Genomic DNA, 10136 nt, shown 5'->3' with positions numbered 1-10136 from the left:
TATCAAATTCTAAATAAACTATTACATTTCTCTTAGACATAATTAACTCAAAATACTAACTGTTCTAGAAATAAAGTAAAATAATCTATGTATAAATATATAAAAAGTTAGCAAAATTAATCTCTATAAATAATATAGAACACATTATTAATAACAATATTAGCATTCACTATTTAGATAAGCAAGCTAAAAATTATAAACTATTTTAAAAGAAAATATCCGGATAAACATATATCCAACATCCATATCAGTAGAAGCTTGCTGCAACCAACAATGTTTGATTGATAAAAGAAGACGAATAATACTGAGCAAAATAAGCAAGCTGAATGGAGTCGCATTCTAACCCAAAAGTTTTATATAAAGTGCAGATAAGGCTTTGCATCTTATTGTCCTAAAACCTCTTCAGTTATATTATATAATTTAAGTACTTCAATCATATTATTACACTGACCAAAATTAGTGAAGTTGCTTTATCTGTAGCAGGGGTTACAAAAACAGAAACAAGTAATAAACCGAAACATTAGGACCAGGAGGATCAGGTTGAGCGAGCATTGCATTTATTCAAATATCATGCTATGGATTGACAGCTAAATTAATGAATCTCCAGAGGAATTTCTTTGTATCTTTTCAGTTTATGAGCTTCGTTTTAAAGAATCAACACAATCAAGCATGTATGAGAAAAGTAATGGTCGCAAGAATGAGCAAGACGTCATGATATATTGGCTCCCATGAAAGTGCTACGCCTTTAAAAAATCTAGGAGGAAGCAATAGATTCACCTTGGGGAGAAGATACATAATCCTAGAAATGCCAAGGAAATAGGCAGAATGACAACTACAATATATCTGATTTTCCTAGTGGAATGAATAAATAACAGAAGCAGTAGACAGTGGCTAGACCAAATTCTCAGCTTCATCCCCTCTTCTGTTTTTCTACTCTCCTTTCTCTTTCTCCGTCGCACATTGCAAATCTGAAAAGGAGCACAAGAAATAAGAGGAGCACACGGAAGAATGAAAATAATGAGTCTAGCGCAATATAACCATTAAAGTAAACAAGAGGGAAAAAAAAAAGAGGAAATGGAAACAATATTTGCCTTCCAATAATATAGAACTTAATTCATGCTACTTAAAAGGTCAGCTATCCAAAAACAATTTAACAGTTGGCAATTGTGCCGAAAGATTGCTCCATTCATAATATTGTTCTCCTTTTTCACGTCATGTTATCAAGCAACACTATATAATTCTGCAATGTATATCCTTAGAGAATACATTGACTAACTGGACATACGGTGTAATCGAATTAGTAAAACCATGAGGTTCAAAAAATTATGCTTGAAAACTCAAAAGGAACAGGGATATATCATATTATACCAGTCATTATTGTTCATACTAGATTTTAGATCAAGCAAAACGTGATAAGATCCTTGCTCATGTAGATCACATCCATAACAGCATAAACAACTGAAATCCCTACATAACTTCACGGTGTCGTAGCATCCTGAAGGGACATAATACTGGCCAAATAAACAAAGATCCAGATCTTTAGTATTTATTCAAACTTGCCATGCTGACCTAAATTTCTTTTCTGACAGCTCTTGTAGTTACCATTATAGCAGGAAACATCATACTGAAAGAGGAAAAACCACATAAAGTAAAATGAAGATACAAAGGATACGTAGTATAGAGAGCATTTAACACAAAACCTTCCCATATAAAGGACTAAATGGAACTAATAACAAATATCTGATGCTTCGGTACTAATAACCAATGAAATAAATCAATCATCCTAAAAGATGAACTGCAAAAGGTAACCAAGTTCAATTAAGTACAGCTGAAATGCTGGAATCTTATTCTCCTGAAAACCATCAGTTAGTTTCTATGATTTATCAGTTCAATCACATAATAACAAAACGAGGGAGTAATTCAAAATCAGAAGCGAGTAATAGATCTTAACATCAGGAGCTCAGGCTCTGCATCGCTACAGAAAGGCCTATTTATTAAAAAGTAGAATTTGTGTTTTCTTAGGAGGGCAAAACCAGCTTATTATTACCCAGTTGAAAGTACATCTCATGCAAGTAAAACTTTAAAAGTTGATTTTCTGGAGAGGCCAGAAAATTTAACACACAGTTTATGATTTTGTGAAACTCTCAAAAACAATGAATTTCGCAGTTGTTCAGACAGACAAACATTTATGAAAAGAGATTACCACACAACAAGACATTGTGATTAATTAGCTTAGACAACAGAGTAATTTTTCTTAGGTCAATTAAGATCCAAGAAGGAAGCAGTAGTGTTTGGCAGCTCAAAAAAAGTTTCTATGCACAAGGAGATCATTGCTGTAAAATGAACAGAAAGCAAGAAAACAGAGAATTGGAAAAAACACGATCTGACAAAAGAAAAAGTAGAAGCATAACAGAAAAAGTGGCATCTAAATAAAATTTAAGTTCAAATATCAGGAAAATCTTGCCGTAACCAACAATGTTTGATAGAAAAAGGAGATAAATAGTACTGAGAAAAATAAGCAAGCTGAATGGAGTCCCTGTAACCTGTAATAGAAAAAATGTATAATTTCATTTTTAACCCAAAAGTTTTATTAAGTGCAGATAAGACTTTGCATCTTATTGTCCTAAAACCTCATCAGTTATATTATGTATTTTAGGTATTTCAATCATAATATTACACTTGACCAAAATTAGTGAAGATGCATTATCTGTAGCAGCTACAAAAACAGAAACAAGTAAGAAACTGATACCATTAGAATCAGGAGCATCAAGGTTAGCATTGCATTTATACAAATATCATGCTATGGATTGACGAACAGAACATGCATTTATTAGGAGGTCAGCAAAACCAACAGTTCTTCTCCTGTGAGTACTATTATATAGATGCTTTTCTGGATAAGTCAGCAAAACCAACAGTCAACTTATGATTATGTAAGGCTGGCCAAATTAATGAATGAATCTTCAGAGGAATTTCTCCTAGCATTTCAGTTTATGAGCTTCATTTTAAAGAATCTAGCATGTATGAGAAAAGTTATAGTCGCAAGAATTAGCAAGATGTCATGATATACTGACTGTGACGAAAGGAAAAAAAAAGTGCTATGCCTTGCAAGAATCCAGGAGGAAGCAATATATTTTTACCTTGGGGAGATGATATATAATCCAATAAGAGTGCTGCAGCATCTTTAAATGATGAGAAGGTGCTGTCCTCTGTTTGTAGTTCTTTATTCTTTCTTTTTCACTGTCAAAGACCACCAATGACTATTGCAAAATTTGAGCTCAGATCAGTTCTTTCTTATCCTGCATAAGTAATAACGGGGAAAGACTAAGAAATTCAAATCGATTCTAATGAAAACTTTCTGAAGATAACAATTCCTGTTTCCACAGGGAAAACTAGAATTGAAAGATTACAGCAGGACAACAAAGATGCCACCAAGCCTAGTTGAAAAATTCCTGATGGGACAGAACAGGATTATAAATAGAGATCATTTACTAGTGAATACAACAATGTTTCTTAACCCAATCCTAATAGCAAATACATCCGTATGCGAGAACATAATGAATTCATTTTTTTTTCCTCTATGAATTCCTCAATTTTGTTAATTTTAATATCTTCAAGTTCAAAGCAGGGCAAAATGTTCCGAAGAAAATGTGTATAAGCAGATAATTTGTGAAGCATAATACACCGAAATGATGCCTGTCCAGCAAGATGTTCTTTATCTATATCGAGTATAATTACAAGTTTCACACCAAATTGTATTACTTATTAATTTCACAGCCAAGAAATTGGGTACCACCGCACACTAATATTATGAGTAAATCTATCGAAAAGAAAATGTAATCATCCTACTCCTCAGTAGGATTTGTAACAAGAAATCAATACGACTTCGAACAACACTCGTGCGTCGATCATAGAACCAGTGAACTTACACAATGTCAAATTCTGTCTCCTTGGCAGGAAAGAAGCGCCACATTAGAAGTTGGTAGATGGAGACCTGGCTCTGTGAGAACCAATGGTATAGTAGTTGGACTGGCTTTTGTAAGAGGGGAAGCATAGCGTTTTTTACACCGGTGCTCACAGTTCTACTTCCACCTAATGTAAACTATAATAAAAGCAGAATCCAGGTTGTGATTCCTAAATTTCCCTCGAGTCAAACAGAGTATATTAATATGCCTTGAAGCTTTAAGCAAAGAGCCTACCCCGCTCTCCACTATCCTCGCATGCCCCTCGACAAATAAGCAGTCTAGTTATCGCTATTTTTTTTTGGAGAGAGAGAGAGAGAAAGACCGTAGTCTTTGATTCATTGAAATGAAGAGTCACACCCGAGGGTAAAACAAGCTCGACAAGAGAGGCCTTAGACAATAAGGCTTCATTAGCAAGGTTATGAGCAGAAAAGTTGTTCTCTCTACTTGTAAACAAGACTGAAATATAAGTGAGAGAGGAGGAAGAATGTCTACACTCACGGATCCAAGGTCGAATGATCCGTGGTATATCATCCGATCTTGGCGAGTGATAGGCGTCGACCATAGGGGTGTAAACGAGCCGAGCCTGAGCGAGCCGGCTCTGGCTCAGGCTCGGCTCGAAATTAGTTTCGAGCCTCATAATGTTGCTCAGGCTCGGCTCGGCTCAGCTCAACCCGAGCCGAGCTTGAGCTGAGCCTAACTGAGCCCGAGCAAAGCTCGAGCTCGATTAGAGGCGGTGGCGACGTGGGCCGGTGGCGACGTGGGCGGTGGCGACATGGACAGCGGCTTGCCGAAGGAGTCGGAGACGAATGGAGGAGGCCAACGACGGAGGAGGAAGAGGAGGAGGAGGAGGAGGAGGAGGCCGACGGAGAGGAAGGCGTGGCGCCGTGGTGGTGGCTTGCCGTCGTTGCCGATGGAGGCCGACGGGGAGGGAAGAGTGAAGGTGATCAGGTGGATGAGGGTGAGAGTGAAGATGAGGGTGGGGTGGGGGAATTGAGGATGGGGAAGGTGGTGATGGGAAAGGTGAAGTAATTAATGAGGGTGGGGTAGGTGAGGGTGTTACGGGTGAGAATGAGTTAGTGAGGGACACGTGGCAATATTTCTTTATGCCACGTGTCCTTAGTCATATGGAGTCAGGCTATCGAGCCTATCGAGCCGAGCCTGAGCCAGCTCATGCTCGGCTCGATATTAATTTCAAGCCTATTATGATGGCTCGGGCTCGGCTCAGCTCTGATCGAGCCGAGCCGGACTCGAGCTTCACCCGAGCCAAGCCCGAGCCGAGCCCGAGCTGCTCGTCAAGCCTGACAGCCCTAGTGGACCATCACTTTGCAGTCTGAGAAGATAACAGCAGGGTCCGTGAGACATAATCAATTAAGAGACGAAAGCCTGTGAGAAGTACTTATGCTTCCCCTTCCAACGCTGACATGCGGTATGAAATAAAAGATTAGAATCTGTAACTACCGCAATCCGTATGAAGAAAGGCTCCAATTCCGGCTTCAACTCCACCACGCCAACTCGCATCAACCCAACAACAAGAGATCATATCCTTCAAAGCGATATCATCAGGAGCGAATGATAGAGGAGGAGGGGATGTCGATTGCATAGAAGAGGTGTCGAGGGAGCCTATGTACACTGAATATCCTTCAATAGATGTTCCGGTGTAACATGGCATCGACGAAAGATTACATTGTTCCATTCCTTCCACAGCATCCATATAGCAATGAAAACAGTAGAGAGTAGATGGTAGCCTCCTGAGTGTAATAAATCACACAGCCAAGAAGTAGGAGAGGCGATGTCCGGCCACTTGAACTCAAGCAGCCCAAACCATACCGCTTTAGAGAAGGGGTAGCCAAAAAGAGCATGAGCTACGAATTTATATAAAATAGGGCAGCTCGCACAAAGGCTCCACAGATGGCCAGCGGTGATGGAGCATTGCATTTGTAGGCAGTGCGCCCGATAAGCATCTTCAAATGAAAACAAGAATACGTGGTTGTGTGCCTTTCATCTTCCACAAAGTTTTCCACATAGACTTGTTAGCACTGGAAGAAGTGGACATCGTCCAAGCACCCGCGGCCACAACATGATAAGCTGATTTAGCTATAAACCGGCCTGATGATGTGTACTTCTAGAGCATCTTATCTGCAGAAGAGAAACAAAGTGGCAGCATGCAGATAATACGGGCAATGATCTCCTTCAGAAAGAGCTTGGCAAGAAGGCTTTGATTCCAATCACCAGATGGTAGAGCTAGATCCTGCACCACAGAAATATTAGGTGGAAGAGAGATATGGGAGAGATCAAGGCCATGAAGCCAGATATCCTCTGAGATGGAGATAGAGCAGCCCAAGCCCAACTCCTATGAAATGCCCGACTTGAGGGCCTCTCTGACCTGAAGAAGACCCTGCCATGACCAAGAGGATGCTTGTTTTGGCTTAGCCGACCAGAAATTTGAATGTGGGAAGTACCTAGCTTTAACAATGTCCGTCCATAACCCTGGCGACGAAATTAGCCACCAACCAAGCTTTAACATAAGGGATCTGTTCACAGCAAAAAAGGAGCGTATCCCAAGTCCACTATTATGTTTCGGCCTACAGAAGATATCCCTAGGCATAGAGGCCGGTCCTTGGTAGGGGCCCACCAAAAGGACCTGAGAACACTATCAAGTTTTTGCAGAAGGTTGTGAGGGAACAATACTGTAGACATGAAAAAAAAAAGCAGTATAGAGCTAAGGACAGATTTGATTAGCATAACTCTACCCGCATGGCTCAAGCACTTAGCTTTCCACGGAGCAAGTTTGGCTCGTAGTTTTTCGATAATGAAGCATAAGCTTGGTTCTTTGATCTCGGACAGAGTAGAAGAGCACCAAGATATTTATCAGCTTGTTCCATAGGCTTGACACCAAGAATATCCATAATCTCCTGTTGTGATTCCAGTGGGGTGCGGCGGCTAAAATGAATAGACGATTTTATAAAGTTAAGAGCCTGTCCAGAATGCAAAGAATACCAATGCAAAATAGTATTAAGTTGGAGAGCTTCATGAGAGGTAGCACGCCCCATAAGTAATAAGTCATCGGCAAAGAGAAGGTGCGTCAGAATAGGGGCCGAGCGAGCCACTCTTATCCCTTTAATAGAATTAGATGCTAAACCTTGATCAAGAAGAATAGAGAGAAAGTTAGGACCTAAAATAAAGGGATAGAGCGATAGAGGGCACCTTTGGCGAAGACCCCTCGTCGGACAAAAGAAACCACCATGATTGCCATTAATATCCACTGAAATAGAGGTAGTCGTAATCCACTGCATAATAAGCCGAATAAATTGAACAGAGAATCCATGTAGATGAAGACAGTCACCAAGAAAAGACCACTCCATTCTGTCAAAAGCATTTGAGAGATCTGCCTAAAGCATGAAAGAGCCCACTCCACTTGAAGAGGCCTTCATAAAGGATATTATCTCCTGCGCAATAATGTGGTTGTCCAATATTTGACGACCTGGAATGAAAGCATTCTGTATATTTGAAATAATATCATCCAAGAGCAGCTTCATCCTATTAGCCAGAATTTTGGAAATAAGTTTATAGCATACATTTCACAAGCTAATAGGCTTAAAATCCCCCACCACTTGAGGTGTCGGAATCTTAGAAATTAGCACAATCAGGGTTTGATTGAGATCTCTGTCTATACAACCCAACATAAAGAAGTGGCGAACACAGCTACAAATTTCAGATCTGAAGATGCTCCAATTTGATTGAATAAATCTTGCATTAATACCATCTAAACCTGGTACCTTATCTGGCCAAATAACATCAGCACTTTGTAAATTTCATCATCATTAGGGACGGCGAAAAGGTCAGGAAAATTGGCCATTGGAATATGGTGAAACTTGACTTTAATTTCCTGTGGTAAATTTAGCAAGGAATGAGGAAAAGATGTTTCAAAAATTCTGCGGATCGAAATGATAAAGAAATAAAGCTTGAATTTCCTGCTTGCAGAAGGTGGTCTCTCCATCAGGGCGAGTGAGAGAGTTGATCATGTTGCACCAGCGGCGAATAGAGGTCGATGTGTGAAAATAAGATGTATTTCTGTCCCCCTCTTGAAGCCAAAGTTGTCTTGATCTTTGCCTCTAATAAATTTCGTCTCTAGAGAGAAGATTATCATGAATAGATCTACAATACCTCTCATGCTAAATATCCAAAGGAGTGTGATTACCTTTCTGCTGAATTTCTGAAATTTTATCTTCCACGTGTTTAATTGCCGACCTCGGATTAGCAGAATTGGTCTTCGCCCAAACTATAAGGCCCGGAGTAAACCGCTTCATAGAGGTAGCAAGAACTTTGTTATAACTAATAGAAGAACACCACAAATTGGAGCAAACATTCGAGAAGCCAATAACTTTTGGCCACTAATTTTCAACCCTAAATCATCGTCCAGTACTCGGTTCTGGGTCAGTGTCCAGAAGGAGCAGGTTGTGGTCGCTAGAGATGGCAGGTAAATGAAGCACCTTGGCTGATGGAAACAAAGAACACCATTCTGGAGCCGCGAGACATCTGTCAAGTCGTTCACGAATGAGGTTTGGTAGTTCTTGGCGATTTGTCCAAGTGTACACTGGACCTGCAAAACCAAGATCAAGCAAGCCAACACTATTTATCCAAGCTGAACAAATTAATTATCTTGGTCTATTAGGAACAAACCCACCGTCTTTTTCAGTCGCACATGCAATTTCATTAAAATTCCCACAGCGGACCACGGGAAGAGAAGAATTGCAGTTAATAATATTAGAAATCTGAGACCAAATAACATTAGCATTATGATGAGTAGGGTCCCCATAAATACCAATAAAAAGCCCAACTCGAGAAGAAGAGCTCTCAAATATTTCAGTAGCAATAAAATGTGGAAGAACCCTTGATTACAACTGAAATAGAGGGGTCCCACAAGAGCCTTAGACCGCCAGCACGATTAGCAGCAGGTACAATAAAATGCTGAGTAAGAGCAAGCGAAGAGATGATAGTGGTGCATTTGAGAGAGTTGCACTGGTCTCAGACAGGAAGGCAAGAGAAGACCTGGTACAGCGGAGGATTTTCTGAAGGTTGTGAATTGTAGGGGCACCCCCGCAACCCCTACAATTCCATGCTAGAAGTTTCATATCTGCTCGTGCCATTGGCCTCGCCTAGTTGCACTCAAAGAATGATTGCGCTTTACAATCTTTTTCACTGCCCTGATAGGAGAAGATCTTAGAAGCTGAGATGAGGCCATGGCCTTCCGCTTGCACCTTGGACTAGTGGAAGCGACAGAGGGTAGAACAACATCTTCCACCACCACATCCGGCAAAGGAGAATCCGCTGATGTCGAGCAGGCCGAAGCTACATGGTCAGGAAGAGGAAGAGGATTATCTTCGAAAGTAGTAACGTTGACCGGCTGCATGGCAGGTAGAGTTGAGTTTCGGCTATCTTGATGGGAACTGAAATTAGCCGAGTCCCTTGAGGTGAGATATCCACCGAGTTTTTTGAGGGAGCTTACTCTGTCTAAAGATAGCTGATATGGCGAGCCTGCAGAAGACGCCGACCTAGAGTGGCTACTTCCTTCTTGCCGTCGAGAAGGCGAGCCTCCTCTATCAGAATTAGAATGCCGAGGAGAGGAATAGGCATTGACCGACAGATCTTGAAATCTCGGCATGAGCAGCGACAGAAGACGATCATGAAGTGGGGGTGGGTATTCAAGGCAAATCTTGGTGGTGAGAGAATATCGTTGAACAAAGTCCGAGAAATCATGGCCGATATGGCCGCAAAAGGTATAGAGTCGTGGTAGGCGTTCATACTTCAATTGAACATCACAGTCGATGCCATTAATAAGCTTGGTGCAGATCGGTCCAACAAGAGGTTTGGTGATGTACTATCATGGAAATAGAAAATGTACTATCATGGAAATAGAATCATAAATCATTCATAATATCTAAATTTAAATAAATCAATATAAAAGTAGTCAATCTATGCCAAAAGTGTACTACTATGGAAACCCGCAAAAACTGATAAAATGCCATATTGTCTCATTAATGGGTACTCTGACCCGTGGACACATCGCACTACCTAGTCACCATCCCGGGACTTTTCTAGATAGTCGATCCGTCTAGGGTCACAGTAGGTACTATAAAATGCCCTATTGACTTTTTTTACTAGCCGTTGAAAAAG

At 40.6% G+C, this 10136-nt stretch overlaps 1 long non-coding RNA gene across 10 annotated transcripts; it reads right to left on the bottom strand.

Annotated features, from left to right (window-relative positions):
- Positions 1-698: 698 nt before the first annotated feature.
- On the bottom strand, positions 699-9483 carry LOC140784456 (uncharacterized). 10 transcript variants are annotated; one of them, XR_012108261.1, is made up of 4 exons: positions 9469-9483; positions 5421-9311; positions 3138-3296; positions 699-968 (listed from the first exon to the last, which is right to left on the bottom strand). It is a non-coding gene; the product is annotated as an uncharacterized lncRNA (long non-coding RNA). The 10 variants fall into 10 exon arrangements; XR_012108263.1 differs by lacking the exon at positions 9469-9483 and having other exon boundaries at positions 5421-8090; positions 8161-9264; XR_012108269.1 differs by lacking the exon at positions 9469-9483 and having other exon boundaries at positions 5421-7499; positions 7739-9247.
- Positions 9484-10136: the final 653 nt, after the last annotated feature.

This window comes from Typha latifolia, chromosome 3 (assembly GCF_019914945.1).
Source record: "Typha latifolia isolate L0001 chromosome 3, TyphaL0001v2, whole genome shotgun sequence".
Classification (NCBI taxonomy): Eukaryota; Viridiplantae; Streptophyta; class Magnoliopsida; order Poales; family Typhaceae; genus Typha; species Typha latifolia.
This window is presented reverse-complemented; position numbering and strand designations above follow the sequence as displayed.